Below are 22,089 nucleotides of genomic sequence, written 5' to 3'. Positions count from 1 at the left end.
CAAAAAATTACCAAAAATTTAACCGACAAAAGAAATGCGTTCGAGTATATTATCGAATCTACTAAGTAATTTTCTCTAGAATCGGCTGAAGACTGCGGCCTGTAGAATAAAATATCACCGGAAATACAAAAGCAAAGTATTACAATTAATAATAGTATGTTTTTTTCTTAATAATATACTTGATGTAAATACTTACTTGCTCCAAACGCCATTGAAATTATTATTACGAAGACGAACAATGAAATTATCTTGACAGACACCATGATTGTATCGCGTATAATTCCGAATGCTGGAGATTTCCTTAAGTTCACTTTATATAAGTTGTCTGTGTTTATTCGTCTATTTCAACAAGGAAACAATATTCTGCACCTAAGTATTCATACCTACAACAAGGTTGTGTTAAAATAAACACTCATAGAACATACATAATACATTTAACTTACTAACAAAAAACGCGTATTTTTGACGAAGCATGTAGCGGATTGCATTTGTATTTGCATGTTAATGAAATAAACAAAAAAATACAAGTCATAACTAATAACATACATAGCGTACACCATATTATCCACTATGGAACATTCGATGCAGGGCCTAATTCTATTCACTAAACTGAGCTAGTTTTACGATGATAAATAAGATTAATACTTATTCTATATTTTTACTATACGAGTAGGACCAACCCCGAAATCGAAAAAAGGTGGCTTGTCCGTAGAAAACATCGATATCTAATCAACAAAACTGTATGAGAAAAGCCAATTGTTTTCGCGATTTTGAGGTTGGTCTCATAACAAAAGTAGCGCAGTTCAGCGAATTTAACCCTCTATTTAATTTTAAAGCCTCGTGGTGGGAGACACGCTGTATATTTATCAATATCTTCTAAATGATACATATTTATGTAGGTTTTTGCCATCTGTGGATTGATTACATCATCCATCTACTAATATTATGTGTGTGTTGCTTAAGGTACATATTTACTCATTGCAAACTAAATATTTCAAATTACATCTTTCTCCTGCCCCGGCCCAGGAATTGATAGATATCAAGCAACGTGAACGTCAGGATGGCGAGTGGGCCTCAGTGAATTTCGACTTCTGTAAAACGAGCTATTTAAAAAAAGGTCCACCCGCCATTATATTCACCGCCATTGTATAGGTAGTAGGTATGTTGTTATATTGTACCTTCTGTGTATATCTGTAAACCTTTTTTTTTTAATACCACGACGGTGGCAAACAAGCATACGGCCCGCCTGATGGTAAGCAGTCACCGTAGCCTATGGACGCCTGCAACTCCAGAGGTGTTACATGCGCGTTGCCGACCCTTTAAGAATCTGTATAATCCTTTTTTGAAGAACCTCATACTGGAGATCCCCGGGAAAACCTCGGCAGGTAGCTCATTCCACAACCGAAGCATGCGCGGGAGAAGAGAAGAGGAACTACTCTTAAACCGCACAGTGCGTGACCATTTATGTTCCTTTAATATACCTTTATTATAAATCAGCATACCTATTTCTAAAACGAGTTATATACTCAAAAACAGGTCCTCCGCATAAAATATTTTATGCAAAAGAATCTTATGCATAAAATATTTTAGTATAATTTTAAATATTTCTCCCGCCTTTCCTTTAATAGTTTGCTGCAACAACGCCTTTTAAAACATGGCATGCACGTAGCACAAATAAAACTAATGGTAACGGGCTAAGAACAAAGGAAATGTCTCTGTTAAAATGATTATAATACTAAGCTTATTATTTAATCCTAGCCGAATATATTACACCCAGCGGTCGGAGATGCATTTTTACTCTTTGCGTTAATTAAGTATTATTTAAGTTTATTGCCATTCCGTAACTATAACGTAAATTCTGTTATACCTCCTTACTCGTAGGGTGAACTCTATTATTACTAATTATGCCGTTCTTGATATGAAAAATTCGACAGACAGAATTCTTAATTTGAATGCGAGGAAATTTAATGCACCAACGTTACGTACCCAGATTATTATTTCCACATTCGTTATATTGTAGTTATAATACCAACTCTCATTTCGAGAAAAGATTGTAAGGTTTTCCGGCTTATATCAGGTAGCAGTTCTTTTGACATATACCATTAGTGTTATGACGATGAAGAAAAGTAAGACAGAATAGAGAATAAAATAGAATAGAGGGGTGGTTTTGCTAAAGTGTTACTAGGTATATAGGAATAATATATATTTTTTAGAAAGTGGCAAGGTAAGGTAAATTCTACGCAAATTCTAATACAAATTCTACACGGTTGCTTTTGAAATGATGATAAAAACTATTTTTTACCAAGTACCTATGTATGTACTTGATTTTGACTCAGCTAATGACTAGGTACTATTATATTATAAAATCATTTGTTAAAATTTGCCATATTAAATGTCTGTTAAAGTTCCAAAGTGTGGCTACACAACATGTCATTCTTATCTGACATACCTAGCACTCTATGTTATTAATCAAAGTTTGATTAAGGTAACATTCAAATAATAGAACAACGCTTATACAATCGCCATCCGAATGTTACCTGTACTAATATCGATACAAGAGACAATCGTATATCCCACGCAACAGTGTTGGCCCTAATTGTTAATTCTAATTAACCATTAACCGATTGCATTAACCCTTAAATTCGCAATTAGTCAATTGCATTAAGCATTAATTGAATTAAGGTTCATTAGAATTAAATTTTTGATATGTTACTTAAAATTAAATTAATTACAATTACTCTCAATTGCATTAACGTTTAAATTAAATAATTTCGTAAATAATTAATGTTACTATTACTTGAATTGGAAGCATATTAAATATTAATACAAGCTTCAGTGAATTATAAAATCGTGATATTCGTGATGTTTTAAAATGAGACTTAACAAAATAACCCTGAACTCTGGCAGTACCTAGCGCTTAGATGAGTGCTTAGAATTGGAGCAACATCGATACACGCCGATTTAATCATGCGACTCATCTTGATGAGCGCTTGGAAGAGCAGTATCCAAGATAAAGCTGATGCTGAACCCTGGTGGTGCCTAGTAGAACTCAGGTTTGGTGCAACATAGACACACGCTGTGTTGGTCATCCGACACGTCTTTATGAGCACTTGGAAGAGCATTATCCAAAATAGAGCTGATGCTGAACCCTGGCAGTACATAGTGGAACTCAGGTTTGGTGTAACATAGACACACGCTGTTTTGGTCATCTGACTTGTCTTGATGAGCACTTGGAAGAGCAGTATCCAAGATAGAGCTGATACTAAACCCTGGCAATACCTAGTGGAACTCAGGTTTGGTGCAAGATAGACACAAGCTGTTTTGGTCATCTGACTCGTCTTGATGAGTACTGCCAGGGTTCAGCATCAGCTCTATCTAAGATATTGCTCTTCCAAGTGCTCATCAAGACATGTTGGATGACCAAAACAGCGTGTGCCTATGTTGCACCAAACCTGAGTTCCACTAGGTACTGCCAGGGTTCAGCATCAATTCTATCTTAGATACTGCTCTCCCAAGTGCTCATCAAGACGAGTCAGATGACCAAAACAGCGTGTGTCTATCTTGCACCAAACCTGAGTTCCACTAGGTACTGCCAGGGTTTAGCATCAGCTCTATCTTGGATACTGCTCTTCCAAGTTCTCATCAAGACAAGTCAGATGACCAAAACAGCGTGTGCCTATATTGCACAGTGCCGGATTAACCCTTAAGCAAAATAAGCACTTACTTAGGGCACCACGTCTAGGGGGGGGGGGGGGGCTCACCAAAATCGGAGAAAAAAAAACGTGCAGGCTGCATCAGCATCGTAGTGTAGTGGAGTATGTATACAAAACTTTATGATACGTGTGCAAGTACCCATCTAATAACGAAGGGTCGTAAAAGTAAGAGAGTGAGGACACGTAAGCACGTCTCCAACGTAGGCCCTTGCTTTGACCTTACGCGGAGGCCCCCAAAGCTCATGGCCAAAAAATCTTACCATGCCCAGCCGATTTTTTCGACGTAGATTACCGATACTGTAGCGAACTCTGCTATCTTGCACGCCAGATTTGTCAGCTAGGCAGAGTTGCTGCAGAGCCGCGATCCTACGACCTAATTGTCAAAATAAAGGGCCCCGCGAATTCCGAAGACCCTCATCTTAATTCGTGCTTTCGAGTTAAGCCAAAGGCAGAATAGTAGGAGAACCGTGATATGTTGATTTTGAAGCCACTCTTTTGCAGTTCGGCGTTAGGTCTTATGCGACGCTAGGCTAGTAGGCTTTCTACTTTTTGCAAATGTCGATCTTCTGCCTTATTTTCACTTGCCCATGGGTCCAAATCCAAGCTTTCCTCTCTCGCAGCTGGGCCTTCTGCTTTGCTCACACTTCGCCACTGGCTGTATTGTATGATAAAGCTCCGGATGTCCAGCCATTCCCACCTCGCCATTGGTCAATTCCAAGCTTTGCTTTCTTCCAGCCTGACCTTTGGCGTCATTCGCACGCGCCAATCGAACGCTCCGTGTCAACCTCATGAAAAGCTAAACCTTAGACTTTGCCTTTAAAAACACTGATTTAAACTTTCACAACTTAGGCCAATCAAATTAGATAAACATAGCGTTTTGAGGAATGAATTCCCAGCAAGCTGGAAATCGTTTTAATACTTTCATTTGGTCCTAAATGCGTGTAATCCGAGTTTGCTCCATCCCAGGAGGTGTGCGTACATTTTGATTTCAAAAATGTGTTCAAGAACGACTTGTTGTTATTGCTCAGAGATCCTTAGGAGATATTTTTTTCCTTGGATTGCCAAACCACTCCATATAGAAGGAACCTACCATTAATTACAATGGCACTACCATAGGTTTGGTGGATCAGACACTGATGACACTGCAGAAGGCGTTTTTAGATTATTAACATGATTTTACCAAAAATAAGGAAATTAAAAACGGCGGCTAATTTTTAACAATTTTGACTATGAATATACATTCAGGTAACTTTCGGATCATGATTAGAACTTAGAACTAAGTAACTTCCCGTCGGACGTACCGTTTTCGATCTACAAGCAAAAAACTAAATCTACTTCCTTGCGTTGTCCCGCCATTTTGCCACGGCTCAGGAGAGCCTGGGGTCCGCTTGACAACTAATCCCAAGATTTAGCGTAGGCACTAGTTTTTAGTAAGCAAAAAACTAAAAAAGAGGAAAAAAATATGCACACCTCTTCGGATGGAGCAAACTCGGATTACACGCATTTATAGGAACAAATTAAGGTATTCAAACAAATTCCAGCTCGATGGGAATTAATTCTTCGAAAAAATCTAATTTGATACATTATTTGTGACACAGTATTATTTAGGAAAACGGGAATTAATCGCGTTCAGTTAAGTTCTAAAATTACCTTTAACGTCAAGATGATGATGTTGACTTTACTTATCTTCTCCGAGACTATAGGGACAACGACATCCTTGAAAAGTCGGGTCAGAGATAATTTGAAATCTTACGCGATTAAGTCCCGTTTTCTTAATCAATAATTTGCTATTTAAGACTCTTGTGGCCATCTTGTCAGAGCTTAGCCTCACATGACTGAGCTTAGCAGGAAAGCTCTAAAGGTTGTAAAACCCTGTGCGGAGCATGGCCTACGTCCTACACGTCTTCGCTTACCATTGGACATTGGTTGGCTCTACCTCCGGCCTTTTGCGAAGCACGGTCTTTGGATTTGCTTACACTTGACCATTTTTTTTATTCCAAAGTCTGCTCTAATTATAATCAAAATACACTGTTCAAAGCTTTCGGGTAACTCTTAGGCAGGTGTATAAGTCATGTTCCGAGTAGGTACCTTGTGAACCAAAGCAGGTTTTAATCGCATAGTACAGCACACAGTGATAGATATAGGTACTCGTAATTTCGGTCATTTCGTTTAGGCCAGCTTTGATAAAGATGACATTCGTATTCGGTATTCAGTCATTTATTGCCTTCATAGGTACATATTAAGGTGATACATAAGAATATCGCGACTGCAGGAGCATTAACTACTATTGCAACAGTACTGCTGCTGCAGCATTGTCAATTTCCGTGATAAAATGATGTGATAGATTAAAAATTCTATTCTCAGCAGTAATGCGGCAATAAACGTCACTTAATTCATCAATTTCAAGCGGTGGTGGCCGAGTGGATATGACGTCCGACTTTCAATCCGGAGGTCGCGGGTTCAAATCCTGGCTCGTACCAATGAGTTTTTCGGAACTTATATACGAAATATCATTTGATATTTACCACTAACTTTTCGGTGAAGGAAAACATCGTGAGGAAACCTGCATACATCTGCGAAGAAATTCAAAGGTGTATGTGAAGTCCCCAATCCGCATTGGGCTAGCATGGGGACTATAGCCCGAGCCCTCTCGCACATGAGAGGAGGCCTGTGCCCAGCAGTGGGACGTATATAGGCTGAATTATTATTATATTATATAATTCATCAAGAAAATTCCATGTAATCTTGATGAGGGGGCACCACGGTCTAGAAATGCTTAGGGCATCAAAATATCTTTATCCGGCACTGATGTTGCACCAAACCTGAGTTCCACTAGGTACTGCCAGAGTTTAGCATCAGCTCTATCTTGGATACTGCTCTTCCAATTGCTCATCAAAACGAGTCGGATGACCAAAACAGCGTGTGTCTATCTTACACCAAACTTAAGTTCCACTAGGTACTGCCAGGGTTTAGCATCAGCTCTATCTTGGATACAGCTCTTCCAAGTGCTCATCAAAACCAGTCGGATGACCAAAACAGCGTGTGTCCATGTTGCATCAAACCTGAGTTCCACAAGGCACTGTCAGGGTTCAGCATCAGCTCTATCTTGGATACTGCTCTTCCAAGTGCTCATCAACACGAGTCGGATGAACAAAACAGCGTGTGTTTATGTTGCACCAAACCTGAGTTCCACTAGGTACTGCCAGGGTTCATCACAGCTCTATCGTGGATACTGTTCTTCCAAGTGCTCATCAAGACGAGTCGAATGACCAAAACAGCGTGTGCTTCTGGTAAACCAAACCTGAGTTCCACTAGGCACTGCCAGGGTTCATCAGGAGGATTAACAATATATACTCAAAACTTATATAAGTTCAGTCTTGCAGACCCTTAATCCCTTGGACGCTTTTTATAAAATTACGATATTTATTCTCTTTAATTGTTAATTATTAATCATGTTTATAATTTTTATTACAATTTATTTAATTTTTAATGGTTTGTGAATGAATGTTAATTGCAATTAACAATAAATTTTCCTTTATTGTTAATGGTTAATTTTAATTAACCTTTTTAATGGTTAATTGCATTAGCGTTCGGCCAACACTGCCACACGATATCGCGTCGAATGATCATCGTATGATTGTCGTCATACGAAATAACACATTTGATTCGATTCAATACGCGTTATACGCGTCGCGTTATAACAATGCGTTTCCGCCTTAAATAATGAGTCTGATAGGCAACCAAAGAGAAAAGTGTTGACTTGAAGTAATAATAAGCTCACTTCATTTAGGTAAGCGCAGTCTTAGGGTAACAACAATTAAGGCAAACATTTGGAATAGTTAGAAAATTTATGTAAAATAACTTTCGATTAAATTAGCAGCTTGAGACCTAGGAAAGAAAATAGTTTAGGCTGATGTATTTAGAGCAAACATTTTGAAGTCACGCTGTATAATATTCTAACATTTCTAACAGTTAAGAAGTAAATTCGCAGTAAAATGATAGGTATGTTAATAATGTTTGTTGCATTTTAGCTCCCGATTAAACTTTTTAGGGTTCCGTAACCAACCAGGAAATAGGAACCCTTGTAGTTTGGCCATGTCCGTCTGTCCACGCCTTTGATCCATGATTGTTAGTGCTAGAAAGCTGAAATTTGCCATGGATATATAAATCGGTCAAGCCATTTTTGAGTTTGTACAAAAGTTTATTTGGAACTTTTTTTGTAATTTATACCTTCTTTTTTCATCGATGTACTTTCTTTCACAAATGTATGTTGGTAAGAACTGTAGAATAATAAAACTAAATTTCTTTCTTTCTTTTACTAAGGAAAATCATACATATTAACCTAAATGTGGGTCATATAGGGAGTCTAAGTAAGGGTACTGAGTCTAGATGGTGAGATTTTACATTGTTTAAGCTAATATACAGTCAAAACCTATAAAAAACGGATTTTATTCACATAACACTAATCGGTTTTCATTGTATTTGTGTGTAGTTAAGTATGAGAAAACTGTAACATTTTCAACATAATAATGAATTTAATGATGGTTGAAGTTAGACGGCTGAATGATACTCACCCTATTGCGGCTGTCTACTAAATTGTGAGCTGATAAACTCGACATAGACGAATTCAAATGTTTCTTACAGGAGCCCAAAGTCATCTTTAACAGCAAACTTGACTTTGTACGGTCAAGAAAAAAGATTTCTGTTTGACATAGTGATCATTATTTATTATTATGAGAATCCTAGCGGCTTTCATATTAATTGTCACTGTGAGAAGGTACAAAGTAGCACAGAAAACAAATTCCTTGACTGTACATAGTGTCTATCCAGTAGGTATATGTGAAAGCTGCGCCACATTACAATTCGTTGCAGGGTGAACACGTTAAAGAGAATATCATTCCGCTAATGGAGCACTGACGTATGCCTTGTAATTCGGAGTTCAGTCAGCTGATAAAGTTTTCGTCTGTAACTGAGGACTAATTCATTAGTAAATCTGTAAAATGGGACAATTGTAGGTAGGCACACTTAATTAATCTGATCATATCATACTGTCCTCCTATCATCCTATCATTCATTATTGGGCATCTATCTCTGACTTCAAAACGTTGTCACAAAGAACACTAATAAACTTAAGAGTTACTTAAAGTAAGCTACAGTCGAACATGCTCAGTTGCTCACTGCGCCTACATTGCTTTGTAAGTATGAGCTATAACACTAGCTGCTCACAATGCATTATAGCGGCTAAAATAGTAGCTAAACCTCTGAAACACTTTTATGTCACCACAGCAGCCAGTATGCTAAGACAATGTAGCGTTGTAGCTAGCCGTTTTACATCTATAAGTAATAAAATTATTTAACATTTTTATTTACTATTAAGATTGCTGCTTATTTATATTGTTATATTTATTTATGTTACCATATTTATTCAGATATATTGTGTTTTGTGTAACCTATGTTGTAATATTATACAATCCTCGTTATTCTCTAAAATGGTAAGAATATCACCTGAAAAATATTATTTTCATATCAAAGAAAAAAGTATTATCATCCGTATAACCCTTAAAATGTAACTTTGTGTTAAAACATCTCGTTAATTAAGGATGTCCTAAAAACCTTAGCATTTTTTAATTGCTTCACTTTTAATTTTTATTCCAATCAGTCGACGCCGGCTTACGGGTCTTGAACTTTTATTTACAACGCTAACGTTAGGTTAGCGTCTTTACTGTCAAACCAGAAAAGCTAAGAGCTCTGACCACAGCAAGTAGTTATACATTTCGGAGTTCAGTTATACTGGCATGTGCTTTTAAATATTATATTATACATTTCTAAATACATCTTCTGCTTGTGAAATTATAAACGTGGCCACTGCGGAGATAGATAACGCACGTATACCTTAAAAAATGTGTTATACAGAATGTTTCCAAGAATCGTGAATCGGTAAAAACAAGTGGTTGACAAAATGAAATATCGACATGTCTATTATCGATGGTATCTTAATGTTATAGATAATTACTAACGTTATTAAAGAAGATTAGCTTACGCGAAATACTGAACAAGTCCGCTATTTTCCTTAATATATCGGTAGTTCTATACCTTATTCTCGTACAAATGCTATTATAGATCTCATTTTTATACATTATAAATATAAAATATACCACTACTGTATATATACTGTTATTGTTAATAAAATGCATACATCAAAATATATTGTTGGAAGGTAAATAAGTATCAATTTGTAAATAATTTATATTCTTGAAACTTTTCAATTACGGAAGGTGGAGATAAAGAACGAAATCTCCATGTACCAAAAAGGGTCATCAAAAAACTTTAAATAGGTGGCGCTACAATACCTAGAGTACTTGAACAAAAAAATCAAATCATAGACAGCGCAATTCACTCCGTCAATAACGCCTAGGTTCTTAGCTACTCTAGCGCTACTCTGGAGAGATTTGGAACTATTATTTATAGCTGACAGCTGGACACTTTTGCAACAGCTCTACCCTAGGAGATGCCACTCCTCTTAATTCCACACTCCATATTTTCAATAACATTACGGTTACAGCACACAATATGCTCTTCTGGTTATTAATCTATGACTGTTAGACTTATCTATAACAGATTTATCGATGGTTAGGTAACGCAGTGTCTTACCTGAGCGAATAATTCGCGAACGCGAAGCGGCGCGGGTGAATTCAATCCTTTGATACCTATGGAAGTGTCCTACGTGGGCAAACTCCGAATGCCGTTGGGCCGCCGCGCCGCACCGCGCCGGAAGGAAGTTTTCATGGTAATACATACATCATATTTTTTTTTTGTTTTATCATTCTTATTTTAGAAGTTACAGGGGGGGGGCACACATTTTACCACTTTGGAAGTGTCTCTCGCGCAAACTATTCAGTTTAAAAAAAAATATATTAGAAACCTCAATATCATTTTTGAAGACCTATCCATAGATACCCCACACGTATGGGTTTGAAGAAAAAAAAAAATTCTGAGCTTCAGTTCTAGTTATACACCCAAAATTGATTGTTTTTTTTTCTATTTTTGTGTGAAAATCTTTATGGGTTCATAGAATACATCTACTTACCAAGTTTGAACAGTATAGTTCTTATAGTTTCGGAAAATAGTGGCTGTGACATAAACGGACAGACAGACGGCCATGACGAATCCATAAGGGTTCCGTTTTTTGCCATTTGGCTACGGAACCCTCACAAGTAAATATGTAATAAAAACGTTTTCCTGGTCACTTTACATAAGAAACTAATTTTTCGCAACCAATCGTCAAAAGAAAAAGTATCACGGGCAAAGTTTCGAAAACTGACGGGAGAGCGTCCCAGGCGACGGCTACTTGGGAAGAAAGTTTTTAATAAATTTTCTAGAGAATACTTGACGCTAGTTTACCTTTGAAATATTATATAATATAGATCAGTTTTAAACGTGAAAAACAATCATTAGGTAAAACTCTGAAGCATAAGCGCAAGACCTGTTTTAATGATCCTTAATCCGTATTAGCTTGAGCGCCTTTGAAATTAAAAAAAAAACTCATTGAATTTTTAGTTATATTATGTTACTAGCGAATATGACAAAATAAGTAGGTTTATCACAATACGAGTATAGTGGTTACAGGAGATCACTTTCATTTCTAATATAACTCTTCTTTCCTTTGTCCAATAGGTAAGTATACCAGTGCCTTCTGGTGCACAACTGCTTTATCCGCAACTAAAATTCCTATTTAAATATATCTGTGTTGCAGATGGGAATATTCGATTCTACAACAAACATCCAGCACCGTTATATTTTTAAGAACCTATTTATTAACCGACTTTAAAAGGGATCTTCTCAATTCGTCGGAATCTTTGATGTTTATGTAAATATATTCCCCTATTTCTTATCATTTCTTGACGACTAAAACGACTTGTTTTTTTTGTTTGAAAATGTTTACTTCTCAGTTAGTTCAATTGGCAAGTCAGGGTTTGAATATGGATTCCTGGAGAGATAAATAAATGTAGGGATTCCGCTCGCGCAACGATGGTCAGTAGAGAAGTAGTAAGGGGTCATCGATTTATTACATCACACAACATTTCGACTTTTTGGACTATAGGGCGGTAGGCTAGAGGCAAAAACTCCGTTTTCCGGTCCTAGAATTTTGAATTATGTCCTCAAGGGTTTTTTTCCGGTTTCATCTCCTCTCCGGCGAGGTACGTATATGCCGACGATCCTGAGGGACTGAGACAGCACCTGGTTTGCTGCACATATATAGCTGTAGCTACAAATTCTTGTAAATATAGATGTGGCTTCTGTTGCAGAAAGGCAAGGAACTCTGTCACTATAGGTGCACTCTGTCCATAGTCACTCATCGCCTCAGTTAGCTAGCGGCGGCCGAACCGCATTAATTTCGCAATGAATTAATAAATCATTATGCGTCTAGGTATCAACGTGCGCGGATAGGAGACGATAGTTACAAAATTATTAATATCCAGCCCCTTGCGTAGATATTGCATGTATTATATTGAATAAACAAATAACACCTTGTATTTATAAGAAGAAATACTCTGCATAATTACTTGTATAACTGCGGCGGAAAGATTGTGTTTAAATCTTTACAAATCACAGAACAAAAACGAGCTCTAGCTCGCTTTATCTCCAATTATCTGATATATGCAGCCATATATTTACCTAATCTTACATCAAATCAAACCACAATGCTCTCCGCTTATTTAGTCTCGCCAGTTAATCAAAGCGCTTGACTACACTTTTTATAATAAACTCTACTTCATGAAGAATAACGTTCAAAATGCAATGTTTGCGCAGTGTGTATTTTTTCGTTGGGAATTATTAATGGTGATTTTCGTAAACAAATGCCTTGATAGAGGATATTCCTGTAAAGTAGATTGTTTACTGCTTACGTTACGCAGGCATGTTATGTTCTTACCTTATTGTGAATAATATACTTTGCCTTACTTACCTCAAAAGGGTTCAAGGGTAGCAATGGCGAAATCAGCTTTCTACGCCAAAAGAATTTGCTTTATCTCTCAAGAATACAAACGTCTAAATGTAGCAGCAAGAAAGATAAAGGATTAGCTTTTGGGATGGGGCTATGGCAAAGAACAGAGAGAATAAGCTGGACGGAAAGAAAGACGACAGAGGAACCTACAGATCATACTAAAAGTTCATTTCATTGCAAAAACTTGAGTAGATACACAACTTTCTGACAATACACATTTTCTTTACGAGGTAATCAACCTAAAATGTACACGGGCCATTAGGTCTCAGGCATTTTTTGGATGAAAATTTGAATATTAATGGGAAAATTGGAATAATTATGGGGTAGGTATGTATTTAAAGTCATGTTTTCTGACGTAGACCTGTTACATGTAGGATTTTTCTCACTTACCACTAGCCACTAAATAATTTAACCATTTTTACAATCCATACTTAATCGAATTAAATAAATCTTTGTAATTACCAAAAACTGCGTTTTTAAAATTTGTTACAGTTGTAGTTTTAGAATACACTTCCTGCTTATCATTACGTACGCAACGCTCGCTCCAGGCTGAAATTTACAATACGAAGGCTGCATATGCTATGCACGCTCGCATTCAGGTAAAATTCTAATCATAATGTTGATAGTTTATTCGTGTTTTTTTTTTTTATATATATAATTCTGTAAGTTAAATTTTATTAAAAACCTAGTAAGAAACTTATTCGCCCCGAAAAATAGAGAAATGAAATTCAGTCTTCCTTAACAATGAAAGTAAACTATCATGTTTTATGAAAAATGACATTGTAACAAATTATACACGGTGTTTTCATTTAATTCCGTTAATTTAGAGTTATAGCTAAGTACCCTTAAGGAATCTAATGGCATGTGTAGCCGACGGTTGCAGCCACAGGTGGAGAGGAGCAGAATAAGAACAACTAGGGTTACTTTTTGAGGCAAGCGTTAGAGCGCATGGACATGCGTGTATCGCTCGGAAGCGTATAGGGAACTGACCGAGATTGGTCGATAGCCGATGTTCATTGCACATATATGCATGCTCTCGCGCACATTTAATTAACACATAGAAATAGTGGTAAGTAAGGTAAGTACCTACATACTATTTTTATAAAATTAAACCAAAATGTATACTAATTACTAAGTTTTTATGTTTCATGTTATTCATTTCAGGTCCACTTTAAAGCGTCATCTACATTCTCGGCCCCATTGTTCGTCAAGGACAATCATCATTAGGGAATAACGCTAAACGCGCCACTGGTCTGGTAAGCATTCCGGATTGTGTCTTTACATCGACGATTCGAACGCGCCCATCGGTGCCGGCGTGGACTTCATGGACCCGTCCCTTGGGCCAGCCATTTCTAGGCATCGCTGGGTCTACGATTACCACGACATCGCCCTTTTTTAGCTGTTTGCCTTCTTGGCACCATTTTTGTCGTGGTAGCAATTGTATAAACTCGTACTAAGCACTATTCAATATCTAAAGAGGCCCTAAGATAAGTGTACACGCTCATATGGGCCTTATTGGATAAAATAAATATCGATCATCTCCAAAATGGCGTTAATTGACAACATTTCATTTTTATCAAACCTGAAATTTTACATATGATTTGGAAGTATTTTGCTTCCTGAACACTGCAATATATTAATATAAATTTAATATGACTTATTACATAAAATACAAAAGAATTTAAAAAAATGTTGTGATTTTACCAATTCTACGGCACAATACGTGAAATACCATTGCCATTCATCACGAAAAAAATTAGCTGTCATAACATTGGATTTGACATTGTCAATTAAATACGACGTAAAGAGAAATTTAAATAAATATTATAGAACATTATTACACAAATTGACCAAGTCCCACAGTAAACTCAATGAGGCTTTAAGTTAATAGTAACTTAATATAGTAGTATTAATAGTAACTTATTAGTAGATAGCTACTAATCGTTTTTAAAATGGACAAAGCCGTATGGATCGATGAGGTATATACTCCTCTAAAGTATACCAAAAATACTGTTTCGTCCCTTACCTACTGCAAAAATAGCAAAAATGAGTCGTCGAAGATATCGGTACAAACATTTAATTACATTACATTCGTTAGTGTTTATCCGTCGATCCGTCGTATCCATATGAAAGTCTGGTATCGTATTTATGTATCAGTATCCGTTATAATATCCAAATCGTCGTAAAAATCTGATATTTTATCAAAATTGTTTTAAAACAACAATGGACCCGTTTTTAACATTTACAATGACAGACAACGTCAGATTAGTTAAGTCATGTTTTTTTTCTATCGAGATAAGACCTAGCTTCTAACGTAGAACTGGAGCTACGCCATTTTAGAATAAGTACACATTAAAAAAATGATAATAAATTAAATACAACTCCTAGTGAAATAAACTATTAGCGTATTCCTCGTTTCAATTAAAATGTAGAGAACCAATAAAATTATAGGGTCAGAAAATTGAAATGTTGTCAATTAGAATACCGGTGTCTTTCAGAAAGTTACTTAATTTGATCTCAGGAATGCACTCTTGAAATTAACGCAGTTAAGAAACGGCGTATATACATTTTGGACCAGGGTGCGTCTTTAAACTACATACAAACGAGAGGTATGGGTATTGTGTATGTCATCTCGCTTTGTGTGGTAGGGCACAACACAGCGGATGTCATTCCAGACCTAGAGGAGAGCCCAACCTCGACCTTACAGAAAACCGCAGCCAAATAACACTAAAGCCTACTCATAATGTTGTGTTTCTGCCGGTGAGTAAGGTTGCCAGAGCTCAACGTGGGTGCGGAGTGTTAGGGTCGGCAACGCGCATGTAACTCCTCTGGAGTTGCAGGCGTACATAGGCTACGGAGATTGCTTACCATCAGGCGGGCCGTATGCTTGTTTGCCACCGACGTAGTATAAAAAATTACATACATACGTAAATACATCGTACCGATTTTAAATCACTCGATCCAAGGTCTCAAAATAAAAAATGCTATACATGTATAAGTATGAATAGAATATAATAGAATACTGGCAATCTACTGTCACAAGGTAGCTAAATAACATATTTACGGTGTGGGCGCACATTGAATCTTGAACGACGCGAAGGATTCTAAAATAACAATAGAGCAGTATAATAAATAACAAGTATTAACACCCAAGGTGGAAATAAAATAGGCAGTGGAGTGAACAGTAATAATAATATTTAACATGTATTAAACAAATGGTAACTGTGGCACTACATGCAAGCATACATACATGTATAATTTCATACTAAATAAACATTATTAAATATGTTAAAACGGGTCACTCACGTACCTATTTTAAGTCGAAAACGCTCGATATGTTTCACCCCGTTCCGTTTCGTTTTCGAATTAAAATACGTGAGTGACCCGTTTTAACATTCACGGAAGTTTTGTTGAATAAACATTCATCTACGCAGCCAGATTTTACAATAAAGCGTCCTCAAAATGCCTTTACTTACAGTCATTTCATGGAGTACGTCATTTTATTAGTGCAGTCGAGTCCTCGGCAGTTACACGATGAGGCAATTACGCGTATAAATTTGACCCGCTGACGAGCTCATTTCATTGAGTTCAGAAGTACCTCATAATTATCATACGTTCCTACATAATATACTTATTCACGTAGGAACGATTCAATGCCCTCTGCAAAAAGGAAACGAAAAAACACGAATTAATTAATGCTCGCCACCACAAAACTTGTAGGAAAAATGACGTGTTATCTTGGAAACAATCAGTTAAAAGAAAATACCAGCTGAACCCCATCTCAGATTTGAGAATTGTAGGTAAATATCTCCGTCGCACGCCCCGTCAGTGCTTCTAAAATTAGTGCGATAAGGACAACTGCATCTTAGGTAAAAACCCTGATGAAATAAATCTCAGATGTCGAGCGTTCGTTCTCGACATTTTACTCCTCAAAAACTGAACCTATCTCTCCTTTCCAACAAACCAGAGTAACTATTTTTTGAGAACGGAATGTGAAAGAAATTTTCTTCGTCTGATCGTTTTGATTTTTGCATGTTTTATGCCGATTTCGCATGCTAGGCAGACGCCTATACAATAACAGACGTTTACGGCGCATTTTTTGGCCGTTTTTCGCACTGTTTTAAGTAACCTAGTTCTTATAAAAACAAGAATATCAAAACAAGCAACTGTGTGAGTGAATTTACCTGTGGGTAATGGTAATATTGAACTCACATAAAACAAAAAATCATCTAAGGCTTAAATCCACTGAGGAAAACGTCGAGAATGTTTGTATGAAAAAATGACTACTTATGTTTTCTCTTAACTATTGCAACACATGTATTTTTAACCAGAAATCAAATAAATTTTACGCAGCGCTCGGTCATACGCTCTCCGGTATAAATATTCAAATAAGGCGCCTCAATAAGCCGCTCCCATACAATCGAAGTTACGCTCTCGTTTTAAACGGTGGCTGCATACTAGGTTGCAGTAACTGCCTACCATCAGGCGAGCAGTATGCTTGTTTACCACCGTCGTGGTATAAAAAACATATAAACGTATGGTTCTGGTTTTCGATGCTAAAACTCATTACACAAAGAAAATAGAGCGAGTAGAAGTTTTGTATGGTTTGTAAATCACATGTATGTGCGATAATTGACTATTTTTCCGTTACATTTCCTCAACCAAAAACATCAGTTTTTAGTTCATCTGTTTTTCTGGTTGTAGAATGTTACTTTTCGACACTGACATATAATATCCATAACAGCCCAGATCAAATTTAAAACCAGTTATTACAATCAGTATACGTCTCCAGATTTTTGTAAACAGCAAAATGAGCAAACGTAATCAATGACTACGCATCAATATAACTCATTGAAGATGTTAAATAACTTGTAAAGTGTTTATAGATGAATGAAGTTCTAGAATGATATTCCTGATAACCTAACTTGTCTCTAGTTTAATTTACCGCTATTTAGCTCCGACAAATTAACATTATTACCAAGCTGAGCCGATTTAAGTAAGCGCAGTCGATTAACGTCTATTATTAAAGTTTCGGATATATGGAGCGAAGTGAAACTTTGAAACTATGATAACGATTGCTATTAGCAAGACCGCTCTAGATGAAGTCCGTCATTCAGCATAACTTTTGTAGAGTAGGTACTGTCAGTTTACACTAGGTGATTTACATAAGTAAGATACTCGTAAGTACGGTGAACTTCTACTTATTGGATTAAATGGTAAATAGTTGTAAAGATATATTATCGGGTACAGCTCAATTATATTTCATAAAAAAATAATGAACAAGTCCTATACATTTCAAATCATTTGATAAAATTTATCTTATAATATGACATATATACGACGGTATAATATACCTTAAATTTCACCTCGTAGCTAAAATAAGGAACTTAAGAAAATAATGTTTGAGACAACATTTGTATAGTTTCACAATTATGACATTTATGACAAAATAAACTGACATCAATCTCGACATCGTTAATTATTTATTTGCGACTAACGACCCGATTCGAAGAATGAGATACGATAACAGTAAGTTCTCATTTAGATATCGTTTGTATTAATGTCGCATAATTGACAGAAGCAGCTCTATTCGGGCAACCAATGTCACTTTAACGTTAGAAATATAGATCTTATTAGGATCACAGCGGAATCTAAATAAACGTCAATTTAGTTATCGATCTTTTAAAGACGTTTTCAAGATCTTAAATGTGTCTTAATCATTCTTCGAATCGGGCCATAAGTGATTAGCTATAATTTTATATATAAATGGTTCGGTTTGTTATAGCAACCACATTTATATTTTACAGAACTACTGAATACTTACTGTAGTTCTGTTTCTAAGGGTGCAAGCAGACGTTTCGCGTTGTCGCGAAATCGACCATTTAAAAAACCTACCATTTATTTTAAAAAAACGTGTAGTGTGGATTATTGCTCTCCTCTGTCGAGTCGTCTCTTGTCGCGAGAGATTATTAAAACTTTTCATTCCGTAATAAAGTTTCATATTGGAAGGGCTGCTGAGTCGATTTTTTGCGGGATTTTCACTGCATTAGCTTATGCACCCGGGATCCTATTATTGAATGTGAATGCCATAAGCATGAGTTGTTAACGCTAGCTCATTCTTCAAACACTGATCCATAGTGTGAGTACAAATAACTGGTTTAGGATTAGTAATATGTTGTTACAACGCTTCCCTAAAAACATCCTTGGCCTCAAGCGAGTGAGCCTTTTTGTGGCGAGTAAAAAACGATAATTTATGTAAATGAAGTTAAAATTTCCATGTAAAGAAAGTACAATATTAAAGTAGATTTTTCTAAGTTGGTATTATAAAAAGACCCGGATTTTGTTTTAAAGCAGCCTTTCGCTAGAAGGTAGCTTGACTTTGCAAAGTCAAAGCCAGACGAACTCGTAGTTCTTTTTGATTTTACCGTTTGTTCCGTAGGAAGAAACACAAAACTCCGAATGAAAATAGTGCACCGTGCATTAAGGATGGTACCTACTTTCCAACTTTAAAAAGCTATAAGGATTGAAGAAAATTGATTTGTTGGTTTCATACAAGATTGAATAGGACTCGTAAAATAATTATGTAAGGTACGTTGGGATAAGATTGACCGGATGTTCGATGTAATGAGCAGTATTGCATTGGATCCACTGTAAAATAATACACAGGTTTGTCTTAAAATTTGTATTACCTAAAACGTTACCTTAAAGGGGATACAGTAGCGTTTTAGAGCAAATAAAAGATTTTCTTAATCCATCGATAATATTCCGGTAATACAGTAGCAATGAATAAAAATAATTAAAATAACAAAAAAGCTGGGAGAAATTGAAATCGTTGCGAGTTTCTAAAACCGTGTTATGAATGATGTGCGTTCGTGATATAATGGAGAAACAAAAAATTGTGCGTAAAGTCCCTCCGCGCGGAAGAAGTGAAACTTAATAATGTGGAGATGAAAATAATGCTCTAAAATACATAATTATGGTTTATATTACAGTTTCACTTCAAAAAATATTTTAAATTAAGATTTGTTAAATAGATTTAATAATACATATATTTAAATATATAAATATATTCTAAAATTCCTAAATAATATAAAATATATAAAAAAAAAAAAAAGTCAGGTTCCACCGAGATTTGAACTCGGATCGCTGGATTCAGAGTCCAGAGTGCTAACCATTACACCATGGAACCGGCTGATCTAATCGACGAATTTACTCATCACAGTCTATTACTACTTTATGGTACCGATTATAGCGTTATACGTTTAACGCAACCTTGTTGGAAGTCGCATAAGAAGTTTCACTTCAAAAAAGATATGTATTTCACTCTGACACCACCGGGGTATGCAGTACGCTGTGCTTTATGGAAGTTGACATACGATACTTTTTGATAGTAAAAAAAAACATACAATTAATGTTCATCTTACCTCGTGAAGTTTTCCTGGGTAAATCGTAAAGCGTGAAAACCTTAATTATTAAATTTAAAAATAATACGTCAGCATAAGATCTTAACGTTTGTATATTTTTTCGGATAGAAGTTCAGGAGGTGGAGTAAGATTGAAAATCGTCGAATAGATGGCGATAATACCACTAGTGACAAAACCGCAGCACGCGACTTTATATTTCAAGTGTTGACCAATGAGCGACGGGGCACAACTAAACGACAGTTGGAATTACCAAGGACTTTTTGATTTAACCCTGTTTTTAACTTAAGCAACTTGTAAATATTTATATAGGTATTTTATAATTGCTATTTAAAGTAAATATGTAAGGTAGTTCTTCATTTGCCATCCGATCATGAGTTGACTGTAAACACTACAAAACCTAAATTAACCGAGGAGTGTTTGCGATGTGCTCCACCCGCACCTGTACGAGGGTTTTTTTCGGTGTGTGTTAAAAACAAGGGATTGCAGCAAAATTGTTTTCTGAAATCCCGCCTTCTGAGCTCTTTTACATAATTTTTCACTAATTTCTCTTATCGGACAATAGTATACATTCAATAATAAAAATGCAGAAAATAGTGTTTCGGGCCACGCAATAGTGAAGGGTTCCGTAGCTTCATATGATATTAAACAGTATTACGTCATTAAAAAAATCGCTTTTAGTTAAATAATTTTCTGAATACAATTTACTTCTAAACTGTGCTGGTAGCAGCTTACAAAATATACCTTTGTTTCAAATGTCATTAAAATGTGAATCTGTCTGTATTGTAACATGGAGCTTGTAACCTAATACATTAGTTAAATACATCATCAAAGAAAAAGTACATTATTCAAATTCAACGAATGAAAGTAAGTTCCAAATCGACCTTTTACTGACTGCCAAAATTGATAATTACAGTCAGCAAAACTATTATAATGTATAAAAAAAATGTATGCAGGAGTTGTAAGCTAATACTACCTATTGCTGACTGAGTGTTGACGGTAGGTAATGTTTTTTCCCTCTGTAATTCAGCCCGATGTTATCCTCAAGAGTGTCCGTAGTAAACCAAGTAGTACAAAGATATATTAAATTTAAAAATGCACACCGCGAAATTGCCACCACACCGAATGGCTGAAACGCACAGAATTGTAGAAGCAATTATGTTAAAAATGAAACGCAATTTTATCACGCAAATATTTGTATAAGTAAACGTAATCGTGAAAGTTACGGATGTAATTTAGTTTGAGGTTGTTTTAATAAGCCTCAAAAAAAAAGGTAATTGCAAGCTTTAAGAGGAAACCTTACCTTTTTTCCTACAAAAGTGATGCAAATAATAGTCGCCTGGCAACGTGGTGTCCTTGCACTTGCGGCGATGAACGCATTAGGTGAGAGAAATACTCACCTCATCATGTGTTCATTAAATACGTTCAATTAAACGACACCATTTTGTGGAAAATTAAATTGCATACCTACCGTTTTATTAGGCAGGCTTCCGGTATTATATCCCATAGCTCAGTACCTAGTCCATCGCTTTCACCCAATCAGCCTAGTTAATTTTAGATTCCATCAACTTCCAATAGTCCTTACATCCTGGCGGGTGCTGTTTGTGCGTGCGTCCCATGACACGGGCAAGGACAATCCGCTCGGTGTACCCCTTAGATTTCTTTCAAGTGTCAAAAGGGCCTCTATGTATTGATTTCGGCTCCGCGCACGCCTCCCAAAGGTCCGGAACAACGCTTTAATTGGTTTTCTTAGGTTATAAAGATTAATTTACCTAAATGCATTCTTTTACGGAGAATAGAACAAAAAAACTTATTACGTTTATGATTTCTTCCATACATTAAGGCACGTCAGGGTCAAGTTATCTACTTTTTACAAGCCTATATAACTCGCTCTGTTAGTATGTATGTATGTATGTTAGTGTGAGTCAAATATTGGAAGTTGAATTTCGAC

The 22,089-nt window shown here is 36.2% G+C and overlaps 1 long non-coding RNA gene and 1 other non-coding gene across 2 annotated transcripts; both read right to left on the bottom strand.

Moving 5' to 3' along the window:
• Window positions 1-276: 276 nt before the first annotated feature.
• On the bottom strand, window positions 277-21,861 carry LOC133516144 (uncharacterized). The gene is made up of 3 exons (XR_009799181.1): window positions 21,115-21,861; window positions 16,194-16,377; window positions 277-383 (listed from the first exon to the last, which is right to left on the bottom strand). It is a non-coding gene; the product is annotated as an uncharacterized LOC133516144 (long non-coding RNA).
• On the bottom strand, window positions 19,835-19,906 carry Trnaq-cug (transfer RNA glutamine (anticodon CUG)). Its single transcript has one exon. It is a non-coding gene; the product is annotated as a tRNA-Gln (tRNA).
• Window positions 21,862-22,089: the final 228 nt, after the last annotated feature.

The sequence above is a fragment of the Cydia pomonella genome, chromosome 3 (genome assembly GCF_033807575.1).
Source record: "Cydia pomonella isolate Wapato2018A chromosome 3, ilCydPomo1, whole genome shotgun sequence".
In the NCBI taxonomy this organism is placed as follows: domain Eukaryota; kingdom Metazoa; phylum Arthropoda; class Insecta; order Lepidoptera; family Tortricidae; genus Cydia; species Cydia pomonella.
This window is presented reverse-complemented; position numbering and strand designations above follow the sequence as displayed.